This window comes from Halyomorpha halys, unplaced genomic scaffold (genome assembly GCF_000696795.3).
Source record: "Halyomorpha halys isolate HHAL.00 unplaced genomic scaffold, Hhal_1.1 Scaffold453.1, whole genome shotgun sequence".
Taxonomy (NCBI): domain Eukaryota; kingdom Metazoa; phylum Arthropoda; class Insecta; order Hemiptera; family Pentatomidae; genus Halyomorpha; species Halyomorpha halys.
The window spans coordinates 135,325-145,787 of record NW_027107553.1 but is presented as its reverse complement, the minus strand read 5'-3'; the positions used below and the strand labels follow the sequence as shown (position 1 = coordinate 145,787).

Genomic DNA, 10,463 nt, shown 5'->3' with positions numbered 1-10,463 from the left:
ATCCAGTTCGTGAACAAGTAAATAATTTATATCAGACTTTCAACCAAATTCAATTAATATATCTGCATTCCTTAATCTAACAATTGCAAAGCATTGCCATGTCTGCTAGTCGTCAATATTTTAAAATAATTTCAATTGGAAATTAAACAGTACAGTAAACTTTAAATATTTATTGTTCCGAATTATTAATATTTCTATTATTAACTTAGAAGACAAATCTTCTATTAAAATGACCCGCATTCTATTTTACAGTATATATCGTATATTTCTCTTGATCTTAGAGTATTCCGGGTTTCAGATCTCTTAATGATATATTTTAATCTTGGTTCAAATGAAATTCCTACCCATATATCTCGTTATTACATCGATTACTTTTGGCTTGTTAATACTAATCCTATTAGATAATTATTATAATTATAAAAATTAAATTTTAAATTTTGCTTTTTAATAGTTTAAGTACTGAATCTCTGACCCATCATGGGCTGGTTGTATTGGTAAAGATTTTAATTTTAATTTTTTTAATAGTTTAAATAAATACAAATTGGATAAAATATTTTCTATATATAAACATAACCTATTACGAGATGACTACTATACATTTATTAGTACAATTCAAAAATATCTTAATTTATTTAGTCCATATTATAATAATATACAATACAAGCCAACAAACACGCAGTTAAAGATAAAACCCGGATATAAAAATTGATTACTTTTTTTTATTCTATGCAATTATCTTTTCGTCTCTTGTTCTTTGCTGTAGGGAAACTGTATGCCAAAGATTGCACGAGTTCTGGTCTTTTTTTTTCTTTTCTAGTACTGTGTACCTCGATGAAATTTCAAGTCCTCTTTTTTTTTTTCTTTTTCGGTTGGATCGCAATATGAGTAAGCCCACGAACCGCCTCGGTGCAGACCAGAGATATAAAAGGGCAGAGAGAGCCCTGGGCTAAAAAAAAAAAATTATATTGTGAAGTTGATTGCTAGGAAAAAAAAGTCTGTTGAAACATGGGCAACCATGTTGGGCGTGAAAATTTCAATAAAGGATATATGGGAATTATATTTAAGGATAGTAATTCATATTTAAAAGTATGTATCGTAACTGATAATTGAAAATTACAAGGGTATAGAATCAAACGTAAAAATAAGAAATTATAATTAATTGTAAATATATATATATTATTTGAACCTATAAATCTATCATCCAATTAAATGGGATGAAAGACATAAAAACTATTATGTGTTAAGAATTTTTAATTACTTCAAACCAACACATTTGTAAGGCCTCTCGTCCACTGGTACTAGAAAACTGGGAAAATATGCGAAATAAATCCGTCCGAATTCGCACAAAAACGTACGAACGACCGGAGAACGTGGCTGGATGGGAGACCGCATCCACTAGCCCCGTATTGTTCGCCAGTTTTTTTCCGAACAGGTGTCAAGTGTGAACCGATCTCGTTTTGTTGGGATTTAGTTGCGAACGAGTGCTAAAAAGAGAGTGACAAGCGAACTGTGAACAGTTAAGTTAAAAAAAATGTCAGGAATGTATCGGAATGTGTCCTTTTTTCATTTGAAAATAGAAGAAGTGGTGGTTATCATCAATTCGAAAATCATGCCCTAGACGATAAACTAACAAATCGAGAAACTGCGATTCACCCACATTTTCGTCTTCGTAGATATTGCCTGTGCTTGATAAGTAAATGAGTTAAAGGTTATGATTCTAAAACGAAACACTTCTTATCAGAAAACCGCTCCGAAGAGCCATCTCATCTACTACAAATTCGGACGAATAACGAGGCAATGGACGATAGGCATTCGTATGAACGGCGTTCGCACGAATTAGCTGCTTCGCTATTCGCAACTTTCCGCTCCCAGTGGACGAGACGTCTAAGTGGTTAAACATAATTAGCCATTTGGACTTGCCAGATTGTTCCGTTTATTTATAGCCCTTTTTAATATATCTGAATGAACTACAGAATTATCACAGTTTCTTTTGTGAAGAATGAATGGTTGGAAAGTAACTATAAATTGAAAGGAAAATAATTGAGATAGAAAAATAATACCAGAGCAGGTTCAAATTTAGTCAAACCTCAGCACTATTTTAATGCTGCATATAGTCGCACATTATGGAGTTTCTAAATAATGATAACTTTATTTATAGATAAGTATTACTACAACCTATCACTAACTTGGGCAATGTGCAATAATGCGAACACATTCGATAAATAAAAGAGTGGAAAAAATTATATAAAAAATAAAAATTATAAAAAAAAAAATCTCTCAATAAATAATCGAAAAATATCAAATAAAGTATATACAATATTTACAATCTCGAACTAAGGATCCCCGAGCCCATCTATCCCCCACGCATGAGGGGTAGTGTAGATCCCAGCACTACCCTTCGAGATCCCAGTGCAGCCCTCTCACAGCGTAACTGGCAATGAGCCAGTGGAGGCTGAGTAACTGGGTAAGGAGCATCATTTCTTATTTTAGAATATTTTAAAATATTCATTCATACAATTATAAGAAAATAGAAATCGTTAGAAATTACTTTTTTTTTTTTATTTTGCTATTCATACATTTCATGTGTAATAGAGACCAGACGATCGTGAAGTAATATAAAAACTTGCGGTTAAAACCTAAAATTGTGTACAAACATCCAGAATTTGCAAAAATCAACTTTATTGTTTAATTTGTAATTTTAACACTCTGATAGCTTATCTTACATTGTTTCTTCGAAGTAAACTTGGTAAATATAACTAAAATAAGTAAGAATGAAAACTGAAATAATTAAGTAACTAACTACTACAGATTCAGGCAAAATAATGAAATAATGAAATTAATAAATTCTAGTATTAACGCCTACATATGTATATCATAAGCCATATCATGAATTATTTGACTGAGCATTAGGTGTTCGTTTCCTGACATTATTATTTTATTCATAACTTAGTTTTTCATGAATCCAAATTTTTATATTAACTCCATAGTTACGAAGATTAAAACGGCAGTAGCCAAGAGACCTTATGTGAAATAAAAATCGACTCTTGGAGTTCTGGCAATGGCCTTAATCTTCGTAACTATGGAGTTAATATAAAAATTTGGATTTATGAAAAACTAAGTTATGAATAAAATAATAATGTCAGGAAACTAACACCTAATGCTCAGTCAAATAATTCATGATATGGATTTAATTATTCATATCTCGTCACTATTTCTAGTTAGGCCTGATGAACACCGATCTACGGGAAGTGAAAACAAAGCAAAATCTGAAATATTGAATTTCCATTTCATTGCACAATTTATTTCGGTGTGTGGTACGCTCTATACTTTAATCTTCAAATATATGAACCATGGCTTACGATTAAATTATTGAACCAAATTTCGTATATCATAGATATGTAGGCGTTAATACTAGAATTTATTAATTTTTTCTTATTAAATTTATAATTTATAATAAAAAAAAAATGAGGTAAGACAAAGTATTATTTTTTACCTAAAGAGTCGAATTAAAAAACAAAGAAAAAGAAGAAACAAAAACAAGCGAAGAATATTCTTGGAATCGAATTAATCAGTGGTCTTAGGTCACTAAGAAAAATCCTTCCAGTATAAACTTCATTTTTATAAAAACGTCCATTGTTACAGTTTTTAACTTGGAGTCATGCCTCTAACCCTTCATTATTTTGCCTGACTCAGTAGTGGTTAGTCTCACTTAATTATTTCAGTTTTCATTCTTACTTCTTTTAGTTATATTTCCCAAGTTTACTTCATAAATCCAATTTTTTATATTAACTCCATAGTTACGAAGATTAAGGCCATTGCCAGAACTCCAAGAGTCGATTTATATTTCACATAAGGTCTCTTGGCTACTGCCGTTTTAATCTTCGTAACTATGGAGTTAATATAAAAATTTGGATTTATGAAAAACTAAGTTATGAATAAAATAATAATGTCAGGAAACTAACACCTAATGCTCAGTCAAATAATTCATGATATGGCTTATGATATACATAAGTAGGCGTTAATACTAGAATTTAATAATTTCATTATTTTGTCTGACTCAGTAGTGGTTAGTCTCACTTAATTATTTCAGTTTTTATTCTTACTTCTTTTAGTTATATTTCCCAAGTTTACTTCGAAGAAACAAATTAAGACAAGCTTTCAGAGTGTTAAAATTACAAATTAAACAATAATGTCGATTTTTGCAAATTTTTGTACACAATTTTAGGTTTTAACTGCAATTTTTTCTATTACTTACTTTACGATGATCTGGTCTCTATTTATTACACATTAAATGAATAAATAGCAAAATAAAAAATAAAATCGTAATTTATAACGGTTTATATTTCATTATAATTGTATGTCTGATTTTTTAAATATTCAATGATATGAAATTTTCCATCAAAACTTTTTATTTGAATAACTGAGCGACATATTTCACAAATAAATGAAAAACATAATAATATAACAAATAAAATATATTTATCGTTCCTAATTTACTTTGTAAAAAATAAAATGCAATTGATTTAAATCTTTTAAACTTTCTCTAAACTTAGGATAATATCTCAGATTGGAACGAAATTTACAAATGTTTACATTCCGTTCTTAGGTTATATTCTAACGGAAGAGTTACTCAGGAAGACAATCCATCGGAACGAAATTGCTTACAACCTTGTTCCGTTACCAGGACGGAACAGGTCTCTGAAACGGTTCCGCCCTGTCTGTCACCTAATACTTTGTTCAGACAGTATTGTGGAGATACTTATTTAAGTCTTGGTACTTGTTTAAAGTCTTTAAAAATCCGCATAGTCAATAATGAATAGTATAAATTGACATAGATTTTTTTTTTTTATTGAACAATGGATTTCTAACAATTTTTCATAACAATAGGTATTATTGTAAAAGCTTGTTGATTACTTTAATATATGATAAATTTCATTGAAGCAAGAAAAAATGATTAAATATGATGAAATTATTTTTTATATCTAAATTCAATCTCAGGCTGCTTTAATAATTGCCAAAAAATGCTTAGAATAATAAATAAAAAATATGACTGACCCATAAGGGCGTATTATGGGATAAGTTATAAATAAAAATTAATAAAACGGATTATTTTGCTGTCCTATAATTTCCTATTGAGTATAAATTAGATTTTTAACTTTTAAAAGTATATGCATATATATGAATAACCAGAGTCTTTCTTTCATAACTGAAACATATATACGAATCTTTAATCAAATATCATAAATTAAACTCAAATACCGAATGTTTACATTTTGATGTTTTCTGTAATTTAATTACATTTATAAATTGATAACTGTGTGATATTTACGCTTTCCCAGCCTTCATATCAAAATGATTCAGTTGAACGGATGTTCATTTTAAAATACTTCAGATTAACATTTAATATCTTTTGATTGCCATACGTTCGTGTATTGAAAGCTATCAATTTCTGGTAGGTTTGCTAATAACGTATCTCAGTACGCTTCGTAAATACTGGACCGTATTAGCTTATCCAAAATGTTAGATTGTAGATATATTGTATCATCTGGATATACTTAACGGCGATTCATTAACTGACAACAATATTTATATTTAATTAGAAAGCAAGCATGAATCATGTTGTCATTAAATGACTTATAATAATTATAATATGAGTGTTATTATAATTTAACTAATAATTAATATTTTTTATTTGATTTCCGGATACAAGAATAATTAAAAATCTTTTTTTTATATTTAAAGTGAATTCCTCCCCTTTTTTTTGTAAATAAGTTTTCATTTACATTTACTTTATTGATACTATGGCAAGCGACACATTGAGGACATGGTATTCTTGAGACGTCTAAGAAAAAAAATTAAAAATATTAGAATAGATAGAACTATTGTGTTTTAATTTTCAAAAACCAGTGATCCGGTGAGCGGAATGCGCTGGGATCTTTTGAGCTCTATCAATATATAAAAAGTTTAAAAAAAAAAAAGACAATTTTTTAAAACATAAAACTTAAAAATATTTACTTAATTATTTAATTTATGCATAATTTAAAAGATAAATTTTCGTAGCACTAGTATGAACAATTAGATTAGTACTGGAACTTAAATTTAGAGCATTTTTATTTTTTGTTTTATTTATATATTTTTCTATATCAAATGTCAAGGTTAGTAAGGCAATCTTTCCATTTTATGAAAATTCAACATTAAATTTTCTTTATAGTTTATATGTCTGTAATATATTATTAATTTTTATACTGGATTTAGTGAATGACACAACTCTTCCTTATTAAAACACAATAATTTATTTCATATCATCAGCAACGTTTCGGGAGATTTCCCCCATCTTCAGGCTGTTGTTACACAGTCATGCTGCAGCACAAATCGCAGATTTTGAAAGAATTTTATATTAATATTATTCATATGGTCTTCATTCATAACCATATTGTTATATTCTTTTTTGTTTCTATTGTTATATTATATTTTATTATATAATTATAAGACTACTTTCATTGGATAATTCTGAACTTAATTTAAATGAAATCTATATCTATCATACTATAGCCGGTCGATTTACAGTAAAACATTCCGTTATTATTTTAAATACATTCAACATAGGAATACAAACCTGCCGGAGGAAGGGAAAGATAGCTACTAAGTACCAAGTTGCAACCCCCCAACTTAGTTAGTAAGGGAGAAGGTAACCTCTTATCTCTAAGGGTTAATAATGTCTGTTATCTAACTAACTAGACCTAAATATGAACTTTGAAGCCTCAAAGTCCGTCAAAACTTAAATTTATGACTGAATCCATATAACACCATTTCTATTGATAATGACCGCTTCAAGGATGTAATGTTGAAATTTTTCAAGACTATTCGATATTAATTAATATTTTGAGGATCTTCAGGTTCAGTCAACAATATAGACATTGTGGTGACGTATCAAGACTAAATTGTTCTCATAGGAGTAGAGAGGTGGTTTTAGTGGTGGATCGCTACAGACCTATCCATATCTTTTGAAGATTTCCACTTTCCGACAGAAAAAAACACCAAAATCACGCGGTCACAGGCACACACATATGTGTGTAAAAATGGACTTGCAGGTTTATACCCGACATGGTGAGCTAAATTTTTACGTTAAAATTAATGTTTTAAACTTGTAGTAAACAAATTACTGAAAATTATACTCCATGCTGATTGATACTAATTTAAACCTATTGGAATAGTGAAAATACTTTCACCAATCAGAAAAAAACATAAAATGGTATATTCTTATTTTATACATAAGAATTTTTTTTCTACAATAATGAATTATTTTACTGAACGTCTGAAATTCAAGTTTTTTTACAAGTGTTAAGCATATCTTTTAATGAATAATGATATAATAAATCAATAAAAAATAAGAAACGTATTTTATAAAAATATTAAATTATAGATGCTAAAGAGGAGGAAAGCCAATCCAAAGGCTGCGAGTTCGAGCCCCCGGCCCTATCTGGGATTTTTTTCAAGCTTATAATTATACAATACTCACTCACAGCCTTTCCCCCGGGTATTTGTGAGGCCCGTTAGCTATTGGGTGGCATTCACGAAAAATAAGGGTGAGAGTGACGAACCTAGAAACGCTAGTACATCGCGAGAGGTCTTGGACCTCCAAGGTATGTCGCGCCAATAATAACAATAAAGAGGAGGAAGCAGTATCACCAAAACGTTCAAGATAAAGATAACAAAAATTAAGCTAAGCTTTTTGTTTGACCTGAAGGTAGCAAAGGAGGATACATTTACTTTTTTAAATATTAAAGACCAGATGGTGAAAAAATAACTAATTTTGTTATGCACTCACATAAATATTAGTAGTTTAGTATTGATAGTTTATTTTTAAAAAAAAAATTCCTTTTAAAATAAACTTTCTCCAATTTCATGAGTATTATATTGAAGAGATTTATCTGAAAAAGTCATAACGGAAGTTTCATTAAACCTTTCAGGCGTACGAATTACCTCCAATTACCTCCATATATATAAAGTTTTGGTGAACAAGAACCTTCGCTAATGATTAAGGACTGATTCCTTGCTAGCCAACCAATAAGACCAGTCAGGTTCGGTTAAAAAGAATTTTTTTAAGCTGAAAAATCGTTTTGTTAAATTTTGTAGTTATAACCTTTTGAGAGGGATCCCGTTGATTGGCATTCATATTAAGATTATTATTGCTCTGATTATTATTATCATAAAGTTAAAACTTGGAAATAATAAAACTAAAATTATCAACACAGTAACAAAATTAGCTCCAATAGGTAGGTAATGAAATGTTTATTAGGCTGAAATAACAGACAGCGAGACAATTTTGGGAACATGGTGGGACAATCATTTGGGAAAGGCCTATAAGCATGCTAATAGAAAATTTGGATTTGCATCCCGAACGAATTCTCGGAGCAGCATACTCATTTCTCATTAATTACAAAATAACCTAATACTTAATATTAGTACAACTGGATTAGAAGGCTTTAAATGAGACCGATCAAAAAATCCTTTATTTTATTCAGAAACAGGTTAAATTTCTGTTTTTAAAAAATCAAACGCAAGTACTACTCCCCCTTCTTTCTCTAATGCCATTTACTCAAAACGTTCTTCATTTCTATCGACTCGAAATGGAGGATAGGTTAAAAAAAAAAAAAGGAAAAAAAGAAAAGTTAATTGGCTAACATTAATAGCGTTAAAAAAAGTATATGTCTGATATAGGTTAAGTATTTGACAGAAGGAAAATATTTGTAAATTCTGACTAATACTATTAATTCACCACATAGCTTTTATAACATACCACAAATGTTTTATTCTAAAAACCATGTCGTTACGAAACGTTCTTCCACTTATAAATCCTTTAACCCATTGTCGCCATTTTCTGACTTATAATATGTTTACCGTCCTCTCTAGATATAGTTTCAGCACTCGTTTCGGCAGTATATAAAATTAGATTTGTGAGTGCTATATTGAAATCAGCTCTTCTGATAGTGTTGAATGTTTTTACCAAATGTGTTACTCCTTACTTATTTAAAATCAAGTGCTCCCTCATATTTTAATAAATAGAGGAGTTCAGAAAGTTGTGGATACATACATATTAAACTTTTTTGTTCTTTTGCGTCACCGTCTCGGGTCTTATTAACGTAGGGGACTTTTTCTTGTGTCTCAGCTCATAATATATTGAACCAATACTATTTAATAGGTTGTAGTGAAAAAGTCTTCAATGTTTTAATTTCTTTACTTATTCATAAGTGGCAATGTTTTGGGGCCAATAACCTATAATTAGGAAAACTGCAAATCAACACAAACAATTTCATTTTTACAATTTATAGATGCTACTATTCATGCCTCTTCTCTCAGTCCGCAGGTGTTCCTCAAGGTACTTTACTCGGCCCCATCCTCTACAATGCCTATACAATTGACATTTCAACCAATTCTAACAATATCCTTACCACGCATGCCGATGACACATGCTCTCATTTAATAATAACGCTTAATGACATCCCAAACTCTTCAATCCCAAATCACAAACCTTGAAGAATCGTGTCGAACTAAATCTAAAAAAATCTCATCAAATTATCTTTACCCTTCAAGACCTTAATGTTTCATATGTAGCCTATCTCGCACGTAACCAGTTATCAAACCTTCCATTCTAAACTCCTTAATCACCCAAACCCACTAGTTTCTAATCTCCCTTCTTCTTCTATACCTGACAATCCTCCTCGCCGTTTGAAAAAAAGGTGGTCTCGAAACCTTCTGATGCAGAAATGTACAACCAATGGATACTTTCACTACATGCTTGTTTTATGCCATTATATTATTACATAACATTTTGCAAGGTGTATTTTTATATAAATTTCAATAAATAAAACTAATAATTTACAGATCAGTAACTAAAAAGTTTATAAATTTTTAAAATAATTTAAATTTTTGCTTTATACTAACTTATTTTGATCTATTAGCATCTCTCCTTAGTTATTCTTCAAATTACAATAAAATGATAAACATTATTGTCCACAATTGCTAAAATTTACTATGACATATTTAAAATAAGGAAAGTGCATCTTTAACTTCTTTGTTACATGAACACTAATAAGTTTAAAACCTGATAATCTAATAATTAATATGTATTATTATTTAATAATATGATATATTCACAATTACACACGTACTGTTATGTAATAAATATTATGTTTATGAATTGATATTATATTTTAGTTTATAATTGTTTAGAGGTTTCTCCAATATATAAACACTAGAAATTTTGATAATTAATCTTATAAATAACATTTAATTCACAATTTTTTTTTATTTCGTCTTACATATTATTCTGATCATTTCCTAACTTATTATACAATTTTAAGTTTAGATTATAATGGTCATAACTAATAATAATTATTAACGTTCCTATAACCAAAAATATAATTTTTATCATTAAAAATAAAATAAATAAATAATATATA

The 10,463-nt window shown here is 29.2% G+C and overlaps 1 protein-coding gene across 1 annotated transcript in view; it reads right to left on the bottom strand.

Annotated features, from left to right (window-relative positions):
- The window catches only part of LOC106682936 (ras-GEF domain-containing family member 1B), a gene marked incomplete at its 5' end in the record, with an annotated part of 139,453 nt that overhangs the window by 21,795 nt on the left and 107,195 nt on the right, over nt 1-10,463 (bottom strand). The window lies entirely within an intron of this gene.